The sequence below is a fragment of the Hyla sarda genome, unplaced genomic scaffold, assembly GCF_029499605.1.
Source record: "Hyla sarda isolate aHylSar1 unplaced genomic scaffold, aHylSar1.hap1 scaffold_231, whole genome shotgun sequence".
Taxonomy (NCBI): Eukaryota; Metazoa; Chordata; class Amphibia; order Anura; family Hylidae; genus Hyla; species Hyla sarda.
Genome location: NW_026608991.1, coordinates 138740 through 159373, shown reverse-complemented (window position 1 = coordinate 159373; position 20634 = coordinate 138740). Strand labels below are relative to the sequence as shown.

Genomic DNA, 20634 nt, shown 5'->3' with positions numbered 1-20634 from the left:
CTTTGAGATCTATGCTTTAGACTGTATCTAAACCTGCTCCAACATGGACTGACATTCTGGCCTACTTTCAGCCGATGCGACTTGTCTGTCGCTGAACAGTCGCTTTTTATGTATTCAGCACCTATGTATAATGTTGTAAAAATGCTCTAGAAGCTAAAGTCGCAGAAATGTCACACATATTTGGCCTGCAACTTTCTGTGCGACAAATTCAGACAGGAAAAATCAGTATAAATCCTTAGAAAATTATCCCCCAGTGTCTCCATCTGCTGGCGGTATTGAATAAGCATTGCTGCACTGATGGGGTATGCATTAGACGAAAAAAAAGAAGAAAAAGAAGAATAATGCACCCAGAAAAGAGGCGAAAAGGAGAAAAACGTAAAAAAACGTGAAAAAAAAGTAAGAGGAAGAGAAGGGAAAAAAAGGTGGAAATGGGTTTAAAAGTGATTTCGGCGGAGAAATATATATATATATATATATATATATATATATATATATATATATATACGCGCACACACACACATATATATAAACGTATTCTCCGTTGAGATATTGCAGCCGCTGCTGTGTCCAGGCCCAGGAGCCTTAGCACTGTGCTGTGATGTCACTCAATACCACTGACATCACTAGGTGTAAACAACATCTCTCCTTTGCTGTGTATGTGACTATGGAGCTGTTTGGTGATGTCGTCTATTATGGCCTTCATAGAAGCAACAGGAGATTGTTGCATCCATCTAGAACCCTCAGAACTACAGTGCTATGATGTCACTCACTTCCACAGGCCTTGCAGAGTGTAAACAACAACAACCCAGCTTTGTTGTGTATGTAACCATAGGGATTGTGATGTCACCTAGAACCTTCACAGCAGCGACAGCTTTATGAGGAGCATCAGCACTGCTCTGCCTGAGCAGAACCATCACCGCCATAGGTTGTCAAATAACCCGGATTTAACCCACACAGGTAAGTCCAATGGGGTGCAGGCATGTCCTCTATGCTTACAGCTTCCCGTGGGTGTTGGTTTGATACCGTTTGGGGACAGCCAAGGAGGCATCTGCAGGCAACAAAGGTAGGTGTGTGCTTGTGTGTGTGTTTCCTATGCAGATCCTAAGCCCAGTGTCACATGCAAGTAGGAGGAGTAAGAAGGGTTCCTGGCAAATCCGGGTTATGGATTGCATTTAAAAAGGCCCCGTGGGAGTGCAATGGGCCCCTGTCTTGCTGCTTAGCAATAATGGTATGGGTTTAGGTTCTGCTGTGTGTACTGGTGGTTGACTGCCCCCCAGCCCAGAGTGTGCATGGAAAATTGTCTGGCAGCCTCCCTGACAGCAAGCAGTGATAGTGCCCATGAAGGGGACCTTGTTGGGCCCGCCCCTTTCACGGTTATCGCTTCTCGGCCTTTTGGCTAAGATCAAGTGTAGTATCTGTAATTATCAGTTTAATATCTGATACGTCCCCTATCTGGGGACCATATATTAAATGGATTTTTGAGAACGGGGGCCGATTTCGAAGCTTGCTTCCGTCGCCCTATGCATTGACCCGATATGGCAGTATCTTCGGGTACAGTGCACCACCCCCTTACAGGGTTAAAAAGAAAGATTCCTACTTTCATTGCTACCTGCTTGCTGGCTAGCCAGCTAGCCAGCCCTGTGGGCCTTGCTGCTGCTGCTGCTGCTGCAGCCAAAAAACAAAAGGTGGTGCTGCTGCTGCTTCTGCTGCTTCTGCTTGTGTCTGGCCGCTGTTGGAGCGTCCAGGCACAGGACTTCTGCTGCTGCTGACTAAATGGCCTCCTTAATTGGATCATTTGAGTAGCCAGCACACCTGTGCAGGTAGGGCATGACATGATAGGCAGCTGCCTTGATAGCGGGTGGGTGCTGAATGTTCCTAATTGACAAAATAAGATTAATGCTTATGAAGAAATATAAAATCTCATCCCTTCCCCAATATCGCGCCACACCCCTACCCCTTAATTCCCTGGTTGAACTTGATGGACATATGTCTTTTTTCGACCGTACTAACTATGTAACTATGTAACATAACATGGGGGGGTCTCCTGGCTGTTCACACAGGTGTGTCATTGCTGTACATTGACCATGCATTGCTTCTGTGGTATTGCAAAGGCAAAGACAAATGCTTCCAGCCATCCATTGCACTAATGGATTGGTCATCAGCTGGCTGTCTATGTCCCGCATCAATATAGACCAAAGTACAGAGGGTTAGGCTATGCTATAGTGCACCTACCTGATGCATCAGAAGGTGCGAGGCCCTTGCTAAATTCTGTGCACAGACTTTGAGATCTATGCTTTAGACTGTATCTAAACCTGCTCCAACATGGACTGACATTCTGGCCTACTTTCAGCCGATGCGACTTGTCTGTCGCTGAACAGTCGCTTTTTATGTATTCAGCACCTATGTATAATGTTGTAAAAATGCTCTAGAAGCTAAAGTCGCAGAAATGTCACACATATTTGGCCTGCAACTTTCTGTGCGACAAATTCAGACAGGAAAAATCAGTATAAATCCTTAGAAAATTATCCCCCAGTGTCTCCATCTGCTGGCGGTATTGAATAAGCATTGCTGCACTGATGGGGTATGCATTAGACGAAAAAAAAGAAGAAAAAGAAGAATAATACGCCCAGAAAAGAGGCGAAAAGGAGAAAAACGTAAAAAAACGTGAAAAAAAAGTAAGAGGAAGAGAAGGGAAAAAAAGGTGGAAATGGGTTTAAAAGTGATTTCGGCGGAGAAATATATATATATATATATATATATATATATATATATATATATATACGCGCACACACACACATAGATATAAACGTATTCTCCGTTGAGATATTGCAGCCGCTGCTGTGTCCAGGCCCAGGAGCCTTAGCACTGTGCTGTGATGTCACTCAATACCACTGACATCACTAGGTGTAAACAACATCTCTCCTTTGCTGTGTATGTGACTATGGAGCTGTTTGGTGATGTCGTCTATTATGGCCTTCATAGAAATAGAAGCAACAGGAGATTGTTGCATCCATCTAGAACCCTCAGAACTACAGTGCTATGATGTCACTCACTTCCACAGGCCTTGCAGAGTGTAAACAACAACAACCCAGCTTTGTTGTGTATGTAACCATAGGGATTGTGATGTCACCTAGAACCTTCACAGCAGCGACAGCTTTATGAGGAGCATCAGCACTGCTCTGCCTGAGCAGAACCATCACCGCCATAGGTTGTCAAATAACCCGGATTTAACCCACACAGGTAAGTCCAATGGGGTGCAGGCATGTCCTCTATGCTTACAGCTTCCCGTGGGTGTTGGTTTGATACCGTTTGGGGACAGCCAAGGAGGCATCTGCAGGCAACAAAGGTAGGTGTGTGCTTGTGTGTGTGTTTCCTATGCAGATCCTAAGCCCAGTGTCACATGCAAGTAGGAGGAGTAAGAAGGGTTCCTGGCAAATCCGGGTTATGGATTGCATTTAAAAAGGCCCCGTGGGAGTGCAATGGGCCCCTGTCTTGCTGCTTAGCAATAATGGTATGGGTTTAGGTTCTGCTGTGTGTACTGGTGGTTGACTGCCCCCCAGCCCAGAGTGTGCATGGAAAATTGTCTGGCAGCCTCCCTGACAGCAAGCAGTGATAGTGCCCATGAAGGGGACCTTGTTGGGCCCGCCCCTTTCACGGTTATCGCTTCTCGGCCTTTTGGCTAAGATCAAGTGTAGTATCTGTAATTATCAGTTTAATATCTGATACGTCCCCTATCTGGGGACCATATATTAAATGGATTTTTGAGAACGGGGGCCGATTTCGAAGCTTGCTTCCGTCGCCCTATGCATTGACCCGATATGGCAGTATCTTCGGGTACAGTGCACCACCCCCTTACAGGGTTAAAAAGAAAGATTCCTACTTTCATTGCTACCTGCTTGCTGGCTAGCCAGCTAGCCAGCCCTGTGGGCCTTGCTGCTGCTGCTGCAGCCAAAAAACAAAAGGTGGTGCTGCTGCTGCTTCTGCTGCTTCTGCTTGTGTCTGGCCGCTGTTGGAGCGTCCAGGCACAGGACTTCTGCTGCTGCTGACTAAATGGCCTCCTTAATTGGATCATTTGAGTAGCCAGCACACCTGTGCAGGTAGGGCATGACATGATAGGCAGCTGCCTTGATAGCGGGTGGGTGCTGAATGTTCCTAATTGACAAAATAAGATTAATGCTTATGAAGAAATATAAAATCTCATCCCTTCCCCAATATCGCGCCACACCCCTACCCCTTAATTCCCTGGTTGAACTTGATGGACATATGTCTTTTTTCGACCGTACTAACTATGTAACTATGTAACATAACATGGGGGGGTCTCCTGGCTGTTCACACAGGTGTGTCATTGCTGTACATTGACCATGCATTGCTTCTGTGGTATTGCAAAGGCAAAGACAAATGCTTCCAGCCATCCATTGCACTAATGGATTGGTCATCAGCTGGCTGTCTATGTCCCGCATCAATATAGACCAAAGTACAGAGGGTTAGGCTATGCTATAGTGCACCTACCTGATGCATCAGAAGGTGCGAGGCCCTTGCTAAATTCTGTGCACAGACTTTGAGATCTATGCTTTAGACTGTATCTAAACCTGCTCCAACATGGACTGACATTCTGGCCTACTTTCAGCCGATGCGACTTGTCTGTCGCTGAACAGTCGCTTTTTATGTATTCAGCACCTATGTATAATGTTGTAAAAATGCTCTAGAAGCTAAAGTCGCAGAAATGTCACACATATTTGGCCTGCAACTTTCTGTGCGACAAATTCAGACAGGAAAAATCAGTATAAATCCTTAGAAAATTATCCCCCAGTGTCTCCATCTGCTGGCGGTATTGAATAAGCATTGCTGCACTGATGGGGTATGCATTAGACGAAAAAAAAGAAGAAAAAGAAGAATAATACGCCCAGAAAAGAGGCGAAAAGGAGAAAAACGTAAAAAAACGTGAAAAAAAAGTAAGAGGAAGAGAAGGGAAAAAAAGGTGGAAATGGGTTTAAAAGTGATTTCGGCGGAGAAATATATATATATATATATATATATATATATATATATATATATATATATACGCGCACACACACACATATATATAAACGTATTCTCCGTTGAGATATTGCAGCCGCTGCTGTGTCCAGGCCCAGGAGCCTTAGCACTGTGCTGTGATGTCACTCAATACCACTGACATCACTAGGTGTAAACAACATCTCTCCTTTGCTGTGTATGTGACTATGGAGCTGTTTGGTGATGTCGTCTATTATGGCCTTCATAGAAGCAACAGGAGATTGTTGCATCCATCTAGAACCCTCAGAACTACAGTGCTATGATGTCACTCACTTCCACAGGCCTTGCAGAGTGTAAACAACAACAACCCAGCTTTGTTGTGTATGTAACCATAGGGATTGTGATGTCACCTAGAACCTTCACAGCAGCGACAGCTTTATGAGGAGCATCAGCACTGCTCTGCCTGAGCAGAACCATCACCGCCATAGGTTGTCAAATAACCCGGATTTAACCCACACAGGTAAGTCCAATGGGGTGCAGGCATGTCCTCTATGCTTACAGCTTCCCGTGGGTGTTGGTTTGATACCGTTTGGGGACAGCCAAGGAGGCATCTGCAGGCAACAAAGGTAGGTGTGTGCTTGTGTGTGTGTTTCCTATGCAGATCCTAAGCCCAGTGTCACATGCAAGTAGGAGGAGTAAGAAGGGTTCCTGGCAAATCCGGGTTATGGATTGCATTTAAAAAGGCCCCGTGGGAGTGCAATGGGCCCCTGTCTTGCTGCTTAGCAATAATGGTATGGGTTTAGGTTCTGCTGTGTGTACTGGTGGTTGACTGCCCCCCAGCCCAGAGTGTGCATGGAAAATTGTCTGGCAGCCTCCCTGACAGCAAGCAGTGATAGTGCCCATGAAGGGGACCTTGTTGGGCCCGCCCCTTTCACGGTTATCGCTTCTCGGCCTTTTGGCTAAGATCAAGTGTAGTATCTGTAATTATCAGTTTAATATCTGATACGTCCCCTATCTGGGGACCATATATTAAATGGATTTTTGAGAACGGGGGCCGATTTCGAAGCTTGCTTCCGTCGCCCTATGCATTGACCCGATATGGCAGTATCTTCGGGTACAGTGCACCACCCCCTTACAGGGTTAAAAAGAAAGATTCCTACTTTCATTGCTACCTGCTTGCTGGCTAGCCAGCTAGCCAGCCCTGTGGGCCTTGCTGCTGCTGCTGCTGCTGCAGCCAAAAAACAAAAGGTGGTGCTGCTGCTGCTTCTGCTGCTTCTGCTTGTGTCTGGCCGCTGTTGGAGCGTCCAGGCACAGGACTTCTGCTGCTGCTGACTAAATGGCCTCCTTAATTGGATCATTTGAGTAGCCAGCACACCTGTGCAGGTAGGGCATGACATGATAGGCAGCTGCCTTGATAGCGGGTGGGTGCTGAATGTTCCTAATTGACAAAATAAGATTAATGCTTATGAAGAAATATAAAATCTCATCCCTTCCCCAATATCGCGCCACACCCCTACCCCTTAATTCCCTGGTTGAACTTGATGGACATATGTCTTTTTTCGACCGTACTAACTATGTAACTATGTAACATAACATGGGGGGGTCTCCTGGCTGTTCACACAGGTGTGTCATTGCTGTACATTGACCATGCATTGCTTCTGTGGTATTGCAAAGGCAAAGACAAATGCTTCCAGCCATCCATTGCACTAATGGATTGGTCATCAGCTGGCTGTCTATGTCCCGCATCAATATAGACCAAAGTACAGAGGGTTAGGCTATGCTATAGTGCACCTACCTGATGCATCAGAAGGTGCGAGGCCCTTGCTAAATTCTGTGCACAGACTTTGAGATCTATGCTTTAGACTGTATCTAAACCTGCTCCAACATGGACTGACATTCTGGCCTACTTTCAGCCGATGCGACTTGTCTGTCGCTGAACAGTCGCTTTTTATGTATTCAGCACCTATGTATAATGTTGTAAAAATGCTCTAGAAGCTAAAGTCGCAGAAATGTCACACATATTTGGCCTGCAACTTTCTGTGCGACAAATTCAGACAGGAAAAATCAGTATAAATCCTTAGAAAATTATCCCCCAGTGTCTCCATCTGCTGGCGGTATTGAATAAGCATTGCTGCACTGATGGGGTATGCATTAGACGAAAAAAAAGAAGAAAAAGAAGAATAATACGCCCAGAAAAGAGGCGAAAAGGAGAAAAACTTAAAAAAACGTGAAAAAAAAGTAAGAGGAAGAGAAGGGAAAAAAAGGTGGAAATGGGTTTAAAAGTGATTTCGGCGGAGAAATATATATATATATATATATATATATATATATATATATATATATATATACGCGCACACACACACATATATATAAACGTATTCTCCGTTGAGATATTGCAGCCGCTGCTGTGTCCAGGCCCAGGAGCCTTAGCACTGTGCTGTGATGTCACTTAATACCACTGACATCACTAGGTGTAAACAACATCTCTCCTTTGCTGTGTATGTGACTATGGAGCTGTTTGGTGATGTCGTCTATTATGGCCTTCATAGAAGCAACAGGAGATTGTTGCATCCATCTAGAACCCTCAGAACTACAGTGCTATGATGTCACTCACTTCCACAGGCCTTGCAGAGTGTAAACAACAACAACCCAGCTTTGTTGTGTATGTAACCATAGGGATTGTGATGTCACCTAGAACCTTCACAGCAGCGACAGCTTTATGAGGAGCATCAGCACTGCTCTGCCTGAGCAGAACCATCACCGCCATAGGTTGTCAAATAACCCGGATTTAACCCACACAGGTAAGTCCAATGGGGTGCAGGCATGTCCTCTATGCTTACAGCTTCCCGTGGGTGTTGGTTTGATACCGTTTGGGGACAGCCAAGGAGGCATCTGCAGGCAACAAAGGTAGGTGTGTGCTTGTGTGTGTGTTTCCTATGCAGATCCTAAGCCCAGTGTCACATGCAAGTAGGAGGAGTAAGAAGGGTTCCTGGCAAATCCGGGTTATGGATTGCATTTAAAAAGGCCCCGTGGGAGTGCAATGGGCCCCTGTCTTGCTGCTTAGCAATAATGGTATGGGTTTAGGTTCTGCTGTGTGTACTGGTGGTTGACTGCCCCCCAGCCCAGAGTGTGCATGGAAAATTGTCTGGCAGCCTCCCTGACAGCAAGCAGTGATAGTGCCCATGAAGGGGACCTTGTTGGGCCCGCCCCTTTCACGGTTATCGCTTCTCGGCCTTTTGGCTAAGATCAAGTGTAGTATCTGTTCTTATCAGTTTAATATCTGATACGTCCCCTATCTGGGGACCATATATTAAATGGATTTTTGAGAACGGGGGCCGATTTCGAAGCTTGCTTCCGTCGCCCTATGCATTGACCCGATATGGCAGTATCTTCGGGTACAGTGCACCACCCCCTTACAGGGTTAAAAAGAAAGATTCCTACTTTCATTGCTACCTGCTTGCTGGCTAGCCAGCTAGCCAGCCCTGTGGGCCTTGCTGCTGCTGCTGCTGCTGCAGCCAAAAAACAAAAGGTGGTGCTGCTGCTGCTTCTGCTGCTTCTGCTTGTGTCTGGCCGCTGTTGGAGCGTCCAGGCACAGGACTTCTGCTGCTGCTGACTAAATGGCCTCCTTAATTGGATCATTTGAGTAGCCAGCACACCTGTGCAGGTAGGGCATGACATGATAGGCAGCTGCCTTGATAGCGGGTGGGTGCTGAATGTTCCTAATTGACAAAATAAGATTAATGCTTATGAAGAAATATAAAATCTCATCCCTTCCCCAATATCGCGCCACACCCCTACCCCTTAATTCCCTGGTTGAACTTGATGGACATATGTCTTTTTTCGACCGTACTAACTATGTAACTATGTAACATAACATGGGGGGGTCTCCTGGCTGTTCACACAGGTGTGTCATTGCTGTACATTGACCATGCATTGCTTCTGTGGTATTGCAAAGGCAAAGACAAATGCTTCCAGCCATCCATTGCACTAATGGATTGGTCATCAGCTGGCTGTCTATGTCCCGCATCAATATAGACCAAAGTACAGAGGGTTAGGCTATGCTATAGTGCACCTACCTGATGCATCAGAAGGTGCGAGGCCCTTGCTAAATTCTGTGCACAGACTTTGAGATCTATGCTTTAGACTGTATCTAAACCTGCTCCAACATGGACTGACATTCTGGCCTACTTTCAGCCGATGCGACTTGTCTGTCGCTGAACAGTCGCTTTTTATGTATTCAGCACCTATGTATAATGTTGTAAAAATGCTCTAGAAGCTAAAGTCGCAGAAATGTCACACATATTTGGCCTGCAACTTTCTGTGCGACAAATTCAGACAGGAAAAATCAGTATAAATCCTTAGAAAATTATCCCCCAGTGTCTCCATCTGCTGGCGGTATTGAATAAGCATTGCTGCACTGATGGGGTATGCATTAGACGAAAAAAAAGAAGAAAAAGAAGAATAATACGCCCAGAAAAGAGGCGAAAAGGAGAAAAACGTAAAAAAACGTGAAAAAAAAGTAAGAGGAAGAGAAGGGAAAAAAAGGTGGAAATGGGTTTAAAAGTGATTTCGGCGGAGAAATATATATATATATATATATATATATATATATATATATATATATGCGCACACACACACATATATATAAACGTATTCTCCGTTGAGATATTGCAGCCGCTGCTGTGTCCAGGCCCAGGAGCCTTAGCACTGTGCTGTGATGTCACTCAATACCACTGACATCACTAGGTGTAAACAACATCTCTCCTTTGCTGTGTATGTGACTATGGAGCTGTTTGGTGATGTCGTCTATTATGGCCTTCATAGAAGCAACAGGAGATTGTTGCATCCATCTAGAACCCTCAGAACTACAGTGCTATGATGTCACTCACTTCCACAGGCCTTGCAGAGTGTAAACAACAACAACCCAGCTTTGTTGTGTATGTAACCATAGGGATTGTGATGTCACCTAGAACCTTCACAGCAGCGACAGCTTTATGAGGAGCATCAGCACTGCTCTGCCTGAGCAGAACCATCACCGCCATAGGTTGTCAAATAACCCGGATTTAACCCACACAGGTAAGTCCAATGGGGTGCAGGCATGTCCTCTATGCTTACAGCTTCCCGTGGGTGTTGGTTTGATACCGTTTGGGGACAGCCAAGGAGGCATCTGCAGGCAACAAAGGTAGGTGTGTGCTTGTGTGTGTGTTTCCTATGCAGATCCTAAGCCCAGTGTCACATGCAAGTAGGAGGAGTAAGAAGGGTTCCTGGCAAATCCGGGTTATGGATTGCATTTAAAAAGGCCCCGTGGGAGTGCAATGGGCCCCTGTCTTGCTGCTTAGCAATAATGGTATGGGTTTAGGTTCTGCTGTGTGTACTGGTGGTTGACTGCCCCCCAGCCCAGAGTGTGCATGGAAAATTGTCTGGCAGCCTCCCTGACAGCAAGCAGTGATAGTGCCCATGAAGGGGACCTTGTTGGGCCCGCCCCTTTCACGGTTATCGCTTCTCGGCCTTTTGGCTAAGATCAAGTGTAGTATCTGTTCTTATCAGTTTAATATCTGATACGTCCCCTATCTGGGGACCATATATTAAATGGATTTTTGAGAACGGGGGCCGATTTCGAAGCTTGCTTCCGTCGCCCTATGCATTGACCCGTTATGGCAGTATCTTCGGGTACAGTGCACCACCCCCTTACAGGGTTAAAAAGAAAGATTCCTACTTTCATTGCTACCTGCTTGCTGGCTAGCCAGCTAGCCAGCCCTGTGGGCCTTGCTGCTGCTGCTGCTGCTGCTGCAGCCAAAAAACAAAAGGTGGTGCTGCTGCTGCTTCTGCTGCTTCTGCTTGTGTCTGGCCGCTGTTGGAGCGTCCAGGCACAGGACTTCTGCTGCTGCTGACTAAATGGCCTCCTTAATTGGATCATTTGAGTAGCCAGCACACCTGTGCAGGTAGGGCATGACATGATAGGCAGCTGCCTTGATAGCGGGTGGGTGCTGAATGTTCCTAATTGACAAAATAAGATTAATGCTTATGAAGAAATATAAAATCTCATCCCTTCCCCAATATCGCGCCACACCCCTACCCCTTAATTCCCTGGTTGAACTTGATGGACATATGTCTTTTTTCGACCGTACTAACTATGTAACTATGTAACATAACATGGGGGGGTCTCCTGGCTGTTCACACAGGTGTGTCATTGCTGTACATTGACCATGCATTGCTTCTGTGGTATTGCAAAGGCAAAGACAAATGCTTCCAGCCATCCATTGCACTAATGGATTGGTCATCAGCTGGCTGTCTATGTCCCGCATCAATATAGACCAAAGTACAGAGGGTTAGGCTATGCTATAGTGCACCTACCTGATGCATCAGAAGGTGCGAGGCCCTTGCTAAATTCTGTGCACAGACTTTGAGATCTATGCTTTAGACTGTATCTAAACCTGCTCCAACATGGACTGACATTCTGGCCTACTTTCAGCCGATGCGACTTGTCTGTCGCTGAACAGTCGCTTTTTATGTATTCAGCACCTATGTATAATGTTGTAAAAATGCTCTAGAAGCTAAAGTCGCAGAAATGTCACACATATTTGGCCTGCAACTTTCTGTGCGACAAATTCAGACAGGAAAAATCAGTATAAATCCTTAGAAAATTATCCCCCAGTGTCTCCATCTGCTGGCGGTATTGAATAAGCATTGCTGCACTGATGGGGTATGCATTAGACGAAAAAAAAGAAGAAAAAGAAGAATAATACGCCCAGAAAAGAGGCGAAAAGGAGAAAAACGTAAAAAAACGTGAAAAAAAAGTAAGAGGAAGAGAAGGGAAAAAAAGGTGGAAATGGGTTTAAAAGTGATTTCGGCGGAGAAATATATATATATATATATATATATATATATATATATATATATATACGCGCACACACACACATATATATAAACGTATTCTCCGTTGAGATATTGCAGCCGCTGCTGTGTCCAGGCCCAGGAGCCTTAGCACTGTGCTGTGATGTCACTCAATACCACTGACATCACTAGGTGTAAACAACATCTCTCCTTTGCTGTGTATGTGACTATGGAGCTGTTTGGTGATGTCGTCTATTATGGCCTTCATAGAAGCAACAGGAGATTGTTGCATCCATCTAGAACCCTCAGAACTACAGTGCTATGATGTCACTCACTTCCACAGGCCTTGCAGAGTGTAAACAACAACAACCCAGCTTTGTTGTGTATGTAACCATAGGGATTGTGATGTCACCTAGAACCTTCACAGCAGCGACAGCTTTATGAGGAGCATCAGCACTGCTCTGCCTGAGCAGAACCATCACCGCCATAGGTTGTCAAATAACCCGGATTTAACCCACACAGGTAAGTCCAATGGGGTGCAGGCATGTCCTCTATGCTTACAGCTTCCCGTGGGTGTTGGTTTGATACCGTTTGGGGACAGCCAAGGAGGCATCTGCAGGCAACAAAGGTAGGTGTGTGCTTGTGTGTGTGTTTCCTATGCAGATCCTAAGCCCAGTGTCACATGCAAGTAGGAGGAGTAAGAAGGGTTCCTGGCAAATCCGGGTTATGGATTGCATTTAAAAAGGCCCCGTGGGAGTGCAATGGGCCCCTGTCTTGCTGCTTAGCAATAATGGTATGGGTTTAGGTTCTGCTGTGTGTACTGGTGGTTGACTGCCCCCCAGCCCAGAGTGTGCATGGAAAATTGTCTGGCAGCCTCCCTGACAGCAAGCAGTGATAGTGCCCATGAAGGGGACCTTGTTGGGCCCGCCCCTTTCACGGTTATCGCTTCTCGGCCTTTTGGCTAAGATCAAGTGTAGTATCTGTTCTTATCAGTTTAATATCTGATACGTCCCCTATCTGGGGACCATATATTAAATGGATTTTTGAGAACGGGGGCCGATTTCGAAGCTTGCTTCCGTCGCCCTATGCATTGACCCGATATGGCAGTATCTTCGGGTACAGTGCACCACCCCCTTACAGGGTTAAAAAGAAAGATTCCTACTTTCATTGCTACCTGCTTGCTGGCTAGCCAGCTAGCCAGCCCTGTGGGCCTTGCTGCTGCTGCTGCAGCCAAAAAACAAAAGGTGGTGCTGCTGCTGCTTCTGCTGCTTCTGCTTGTGTCTGGCCGCTGTTGGAGCGTCCAGGCACAGGACTTCTGCTGCTGCTGACTAAATGGCCTCCTTAATTGGATCATTTGAGTAGCCAGCACACCTGTGCAGGTAGGGCATGACATGATAGGCAGCTGCCTTGATAGCGGGTGGGTGCTGAATGTTCCTAATTGACAAAATAAGATTAATGCTTATGAAGAAATATAAAATCTCATCCCTTCCCCAATATCGCGCCACACCCCTACCCCTTAATTCCCTGGTTGAACTTGATGGACATATGTCTTTTTTCGACCGTACTAACTATGTAACTATGTAACATAACATGGGGGGTCTCCTGGCTGTTCACACAGGTGTGTCATTGCTGTACATTGACCATGCATTGCTTCTGTGGTATTGCAAAGGCAAAGACAAATGCTTCCAGCCATCCATTGCACTAATGGATTGGTCATCAGCTGGCTGTCTATGTCCCGCATCAATATAGACCAAAGTACAGAGGGTTAGGCTATGCTATAGTGCACCTACCTGATGCATCAGAAGGTGCGAGGCCCTTGCTAAATTCTGTGCACAGACTTTGAGATCTATGCTTTAGACTGTATCTAAACCTGCTCCAACATGGACTGACATTCTGGCCTACTTTCAGCCGATGCGACTTGTCTGTCGCTGAACAGTCGCTTTTTATGTATTCAGCACCTATGTATAATGTTGTAAAAATGCTCTAGAAGCTAAAGTCGCAGAAATGTCACACATATTTGGCCTGCAACTTTCTGTGCGACAAATTCAGACAGGAAAAATCTGTATAAATCCTTAGAAAATTATCCCCCAGTGTCTCCATCTGCTGGCGGTATTGAATAAGCATTGCTGCACTGATGGGGTATGCATTAGACGAAAAAAAAGAAGAAAAAGAAGAATAATACGCCCAGAAAAGAGGCGAAAAGGAGAAAAACGTAAAAAAACGTGAAAAAAAAGTAAGAGGAAGAGAAGGGAAAAAAAGGTGGAAATGGGTTTAAAAGTGATTTCGGCGGAGAAATATATATATATATATATATATATATATATATATATATATATACGCGCACACACACACATATATATAAACGTATTCTCCGTTGAGATATTGCAGCCGCTGCTGTGTCCAGGCCCAGGAGCCTTAGCACTGTGCTGTGATGTCACTCAATACCACTGACATCACTAGGTGTAAACAACATCTCTCCTTTGCTGTGTATGTGACTATGGAGCTGTTTGGTGATGTCGTCTATTATGGCCTTCATAGAAGCAACAGGAGATTGTTGCATCCATCTAGAACCCTCAGAACTACAGTGCTATGATGTCACTCACTTCCACAGGCCTTGCAGAGTGTAAACAACAACAACCCAGCTTTGTTGTGTATGTAACCATAGGGATTGTGATGTCACCTAGAACCTTCACAGCAGCGACAGCTTTATGAGGAGCATCAGCACTGCTCTGCCTGAGCAGAACCATCACCGCCATAGGTTGTCAAATAACCCGGATTTAACCCACACAGGTAAGTCCAATGGGGTGCAGGCATGTCCTCTATGCTTACAGCTTCCCGTGGGTGTTGGTTTGATACCGTTTGGGGACAGCCAAGGAGGCATCTGCAGGCAACAAAGGTAGGTGTGTGCTTGTGTGTGTGTTTCCTATGCAGATCCTAAGCCCAGTGTCACATGCAAGTAGGAGGAGTAAGAAGGGTTCCTGGCAAATCCGGGTTATGGATTGCATTTAAAAAGGCCCCGTGGGAGTGCAATGGGCCCCTGTCTTGCTGCTTAGCAATAATGGTATGGGTTTAGGTTCTGCTGTGTGTACTGGTGGTTGACTGCCCCCCAGCCCAGAGTGTGCATGGAAAATTGTCTGGCAGCCTCCCTGACAGCAAGCAGTGATAGTGCCCATGAAGGGGACCTTGTTGGGCCCGCCCCTTTCACGGTTATCGCTTCTCGGCCTTTTGGCTAAGATCAAGTGTAGTATCTGTTCTTATCAGTTTAATATCTGATACGTCCCCTATCTGGGGACCATATATTAAATGGATTTTTGAGAACGGGGGCCGATTTCGAAGCTTGCTTCCGTCGCCCTATGCATTGACCCGATATGGCAGTATCTTCGGGTACAGTGCACCACCCCCTTACAGGGTTAAAAAGAAAGATTCCTACTTTCATTGCTACCTGCTTGCTGGCTAGCCAGCTAGCCAGCCCTGTGGGCCTTGCTGCTGCTGCTGCTGCTGCAGCCAAAAAACAAAAGGTGGTGCTGCTGCTGCTTCTGCTGCTTCTGCTTGTGTCTGGCCGCTGTTGGAGCGTCCAGGCACAGGACTTCTGCTGCTGCTGACTAAATGGCCTCCTTAATTGGATCATTTGAGTAGCCAGCACACCTGTGCAGGTAGGGCATGACATGATAGGCAGCTGCCTTGATAGCGGGTGGGTGCTGAATGTTCCTAATTGACAAAATAAGATTAATGCTTATGAAGAAATATAAAATCTTCCCTTCCCCAATATCGCGCCACACCCCTACCCCTTAATTCCCTGGTTGAACTTGATGGACATATGTCTTTTTTCGACCGTACTAACTATGTAACTATGTAACATAACATGGGGGGGTCTCCTGGCTGTTCACACAGGTGTGTCATTGCTGTACATTGACCATGCATTGCTTCTGTGGTATTGCAAAGGCAAAGACAAATGCTTCCAGCCATCCATTGCACTAATGGATTGGTCATCAGCTGGCTGTCTATGTCCCGCATCAATATAGACCAAAGTACAGAGGGTTAGGCTATGCTATAGTGCACCTACCTGATGCATCAGAAGGTGCGAGGCCCTTGCTAAATTCTGTGCACAGACTTTGAGATCTATGCTTTAGACTGTATCTAAACCTGCTCCAACATGGACTGACATTCTGGCCTACTTTCAGCCGATGCGACTTGTCTGTCGCTGAACAGTCGCTTTTTATGTATTCAGCACCTATGTATAATGTTGTAAAAATGCTCTAGAAGCTAAAGTCGCAGAAATGTCACACATATTTGGCCTGCAACTTTCTGTGCGACAAATTCAGACAGGAAAAATCAGTATAAATCCTTAGAAAATTATCCCCCAGTGTCTCCATCTGCTGGCGGTATTGAATAAGCATTGCTGCACTGATGGGGTATGCATTAGACGAAAAAAAAGAAGAAAAAGAAGAATAATACGCCCAGAAAAGAGGCGAAAAGGAGAAAAACGTAAAAAAACGTGAAAAAAAAGTAAGAGGAAGAGAAGGGAAAAAAAGGTGGAAATGGGTTTAAAAGTGATTTCGGCGGAGATATATATATATATATATATATATATATATATATATATATATATATATATATATATATACGCGCACACACACACATATATATAAACGTATTCTCCGTTGAGATATTGCAGCCGCTGCTGTGTCCAGGCCCAGGAGCCTTAGCACTGTGCTGTGATGTCACTCAATACCACTGACATCACTAGGTGTAAACAACATCTCTCCTTTGCTGTGTATGTGACTATGGAGCTGTTTGGTGATGTCGTCTATTATGGCCTTCATAGAAGCAACAGGAGATTGTTGCATCCATCTAGAACCCTCAGAACTACAGTGCTATGATGTCACTCACTTCCACAGGCCTTGCAGAGTGTAAACAACAACAACCCAGCTTTGTTGTGTATGTAACCATAGGGATTGTGATGTCACCTAGAACCTTCACAGCAGCGACAGCTTTATGAGGAGCATCAGCACTGCTCTGCCTGAGCAGAACCATCACCGCCATAGGTTGTCAAATAACCCGGATTTAACCCACACAGGTAAGTCCAATGGGGTGCAGGCATGTCCTCTATGCTTACAGCTTCCCGTGGGTGTTGGTTTGATACCGTTTGGGGACAGCCAAGGAGGCATCTGCAGGCAACAAAGGTAGGTGTGTGCTTGTGTGTGTGTTTCCTATGCAGATCCTAAGCCCAGTGTCACATGCAAGTAGGAGGAGTAAGAAGGGTTCCTGGCAAATCCGGGTTATGGATTGCATTTAAAAAGGCCCCGTGGGAGTGCAATGGGCCCCTGTCTTGCTGCTTAGCAATAATGGTATGGGTTTAGGTTCTGCTGTGTGTACTGGTGGTTGACTGCCCCCCAGCCCAGAGTGTGCATGGAAAATTGTCTGGCAGCCTCCCTGACAGCAAGCAGTGATAGTGCCCATGAAGGGGACCTTGTTGGGCCCGCCCCTTTCACGGTTATCGCTTCTCGGCCTTTTGGCTAAGATCAAGTGTAGTATCTGTTCTTATCAGTTTAATATCTGATACGTCCCCTATCTGGGGACCATATATTAAATGGATTTTTGAGAACGGGGGCCGATTTCGAAGCTTGCTTCCGTCGCCCTATGCATTGACCCGATATGGCAGTATCTTCGGGTACAGTGCACCACCCCCTTACAGGGTTAAAAAGAAAGATTCCTACTTTCATTGCTACCTGCTTGCTGGCTAGCCAGCTAGCCAGCCCTGTGGGCCTTGCTGCTGCTGCTGCTGCTGCTGCTGCAGCCAAAAAACAAAAGGTGGTGCTGCTGCTGCTTCTGCTGCTTCTGCTTGTGTCTGGCCGCTGTTGGAGCGTCCAGGCACAGGACTTCTGCTGCTGCTGACTAAATGGCCTCCTTAATTGGATCATTTGAGTAGCCAGCACACCTGTGCAGGTAGGGCATGACATGATAGGCAGCTGCCTTGATAGCGGGTGGGTGCTGAATGTTCCTAATTGACAAAATAAGATTAATGCTTATGAAGAAATATAAAATCTCATCCCTTCCCCAATATCGCGCCACACCCCTACCCCTTAATTCCCTGGTTGAACTTGATGGACATATGTCTTTTTTCGACCGTACTAACTATGTAACTATGTAACATAACATGGGGGGGTCTCCTGGCTGTTCACACAGGTGTGTCATTGCTGTACATTGACCATGCATTGCTTCTGTGGTATTGCAAAGGCAAAGACAAATGCTTCCAGCCATCCATTGCACTAATGGATTGGTCATCAGCTGGCTGTCTATGTCCCGCATCAATATAGACCAAAGTACAGAGGGTTAGGCTATGCTATAGTGCACCTACCTGATGCATCAGAAGGTGCGAGGCCCTTGCTAAATTCTGTGCACAGACTTTGAGATCTATGCTTTAGACTGTATCTAAACCTGCTCCAACATGGACTGACATTCTGGCCTACTTTCAGCCGATGCGACTTGTCTGTCGCTGAACAGTCGCTTTTTATGTATTCAGCACCTATGTATAATGTTGTAAAAATGCTCTAGAAGCTAAAGTCGCAGAAATGTCACACATATTTGGCCTGCAACTTTCTGTGCGACAAATTCAGACAGGAAAAATCAGTATAAATCCTTAGAAAATTATCCCCCAGTGTCTCCATCTGCTGGCGGTATTGAATAAGCATTGCTGCACTGATGGGGTATGCATTAGACGAAAAAAAAGAAGAAAAAGAAGAATAATACGCCCAGAAAAGAGGCGAAAAGGAGAAAAACGTAAAAAAACGTGAAAAAAAAAGTAAGAGGAAGAGAAGGGAAAAAAAGGTGGAAATGGGTTTAAAAGTGATTTCGGCGGAGAATATATATATATATATATATATATATATATATATATATATATATATATATACGCGCACACACACACATATATATAAACGTATTCTCCGTTGAGATATTGCAGCCGCTGCTGTGTCCAGGCCCAGGAGCCTTAGCACTGTGCTGTGATGTCACTCAATACCACTGACATCACTAGGTGTAAACAACATCTCTCCTTTGCTGTGTATGTGACTATGGAGCTGTTTGGTGATGTCGTCTATTATGGCCTTCATAGAAGCAACAGGAGATTGTTGCATCCATCTAGAACCCTCAGAACTACAGTGCTATGATGTCACTCACTTCCACAGGCCTTGCAGAGTGTAAACAACAACAACCCAGCTTTGTTGTGTATGTAACCATAGGGATTGTGATGTCACCTAGAACCTTCACAGCAGCGACAGCTTTATGAGGAGCATCAGCACTGCTCTGCCTGAGCAGAACCATCACCGCCATAGGTTGTCAAATAACCCGGATTTAACCCACACAGGTAAGTCCAATGGGGTGCAGGCATGTCCTCTATGCTTACAGCTTCCCGTGGGTGTTGGTTTGATACCGTTTGGGGACAGCCAAGGAGGCATCTGCAGGCAACAAAGGTAGGTGTGTGCTTGTGTGTGTGTTTCCTATGCAGATCCTAAGCCCAGTGTCACATGCAAGTAGGAGGAGTAAGAAGGGTTCCTGGCAAATCCGGGTTATGGATTGCATTTAAAAAGGCCCCGTGGGAGTGCAATGGGCCCCTGTCTTGCTGCTTAGCAATAATGGTATGGGTTTAGGTTCTGCTGTGTGTACTGGTGGTTGACTGCCCCCCAGCCCAGAGTGTGCATGGAAAATTGTCTGGCAGCCTCCCTGACAGCAAGCAGTGATAGTGCCCATGAAGGGGACCTTGTTGGGCCCGCCCCTTTCACGGTTATCGCTTCTCGGCCTTTTGGCTAAGATCAAGTGTAGTATCTGTTCTTATCAGTTTAATATCTGATACGTCCCCTATCTGGGGACCATATATTAAATGGATTTTTGAGAACGGGGGCCGATTTCGAAGCTTGCTTCCGTCGCCCTATGCATTGACCCGATATGGCAGTATCTTCGGGTACAGTGCACCACCCCCTTACAGGGTTAAAAAGAAAGATTCCTACTTTCATTGCTACCTGCTTGCTGGCTAGCCAGCTAGCCAGCCCTGTGGGCCTTGCTGCTGCTGCTGCTGCTGCTGCTGCAGCCAAAAAACAAAAGGTGGTGCTGCTGCTGCTTCTGCTGCTTCTGCTTGTGTCTGGCCGCTGTTGGAGCGTCCAGGCACAGGACTTCTGCTGCTGCTGACTAAATGGCCTCCTTAATTGGATCATTTGAGTAGCCAGCACACCTGTGCAGGTAGGGCATGACATGATAGGCAGCTGCCTTGATAGCGGGTGGGTGCTGAATGTTCCTAATTGACAAAATAAGATTAATGCTTATGAAGAAATATAAAATCTCATCCCTTCCCCAATATCGCGCCACACCCCTACCCCTTAATTCCCTGGTTGAACTTGATGGACATATGTCTTTTTTCGACCGTACTAACTATGTAACTATGTAACATAACATGGGGGGGTCTCCTGGCTGTTCACACAGGTGTGTCATTGCTGTACATTGACCATGCATTGCTTCTGTGGTATTGCAAAGGCAAAGACAAATGCTTCCAGCCATCCATTGCACTAATGGATTGGTCATCAGCTGGCTGTCTATGTCCCGCATCAATATAGACCAAAGTACAGAGGGTTAGGCTATGCTATAGTGCACCTACCTGATGCATCAGAAGGTGCGAGGCCCTTGCTAAATTCTGTGCACAGACTTTGAGATCTATGCTTTAGACTGTATCTAAACCTGCTCCAACATGGACTGACATTCTGGCCTACTTTCAGCCGATGCGACTTGTCTGTCGCTGAACAGTCGCTTTTTATG

At 45.9% G+C, this 20634-nt stretch overlaps 9 non-coding genes across 9 annotated transcripts; all 9 read left to right on the top strand.

Annotated features, from left to right (window-relative positions):
• Positions 1–1376: 1376 nt before the first annotated feature.
• Positions 1377–1567, top strand: LOC130322168 (U2 spliceosomal RNA). The gene has a single exon (XR_008867749.1). It is a non-coding gene; the product is annotated as a U2 spliceosomal RNA (small nuclear RNA).
• A 2092-nt stretch (positions 1568–3659) lies between these two features.
• Positions 3660–3850, top strand: LOC130322167 (U2 spliceosomal RNA). Its single transcript, XR_008867748.1, has one exon. It is a non-coding gene; the product is annotated as a U2 spliceosomal RNA (small nuclear RNA).
• A 2084-nt stretch (positions 3851–5934) lies between these two features.
• Positions 5935–6125, top strand: LOC130322166 (U2 spliceosomal RNA). Its single transcript, XR_008867747.1, has one exon. It is a non-coding gene; the product is annotated as a U2 spliceosomal RNA (small nuclear RNA).
• Positions 6126–8215: 2090 nt separating this feature from the next.
• Positions 8216–8406, top strand: LOC130322086 (U2 spliceosomal RNA). The gene has a single exon (XR_008867674.1). It is a non-coding gene; the product is annotated as a U2 spliceosomal RNA (small nuclear RNA).
• A 2084-nt stretch (positions 8407–10490) lies between these two features.
• Positions 10491–10681, top strand: LOC130322157 (U2 spliceosomal RNA). The gene has a single exon (XR_008867739.1). It is a non-coding gene; the product is annotated as a U2 spliceosomal RNA (small nuclear RNA).
• A 2089-nt stretch (positions 10682–12770) lies between these two features.
• Positions 12771–12961, top strand: LOC130322252 (U2 spliceosomal RNA). The gene has a single exon (XR_008867802.1). It is a non-coding gene; the product is annotated as a U2 spliceosomal RNA (small nuclear RNA).
• A 2077-nt stretch (positions 12962–15038) lies between these two features.
• On the top strand, positions 15039–15229 carry LOC130322251 (U2 spliceosomal RNA). The gene has a single exon (XR_008867801.1). It is a non-coding gene; the product is annotated as a U2 spliceosomal RNA (small nuclear RNA).
• Positions 15230–17325: 2096 nt separating this feature from the next.
• On the top strand, positions 17326–17516 carry LOC130322250 (U2 spliceosomal RNA). Its single transcript, XR_008867800.1, has one exon. It is a non-coding gene; the product is annotated as a U2 spliceosomal RNA (small nuclear RNA).
• Positions 17517–19614: 2098 nt separating this feature from the next.
• Positions 19615–19805, top strand: LOC130322248 (U2 spliceosomal RNA). Its single transcript, XR_008867799.1, has one exon. It is a non-coding gene; the product is annotated as a U2 spliceosomal RNA (small nuclear RNA).
• Positions 19806–20634: the final 829 nt, after the last annotated feature.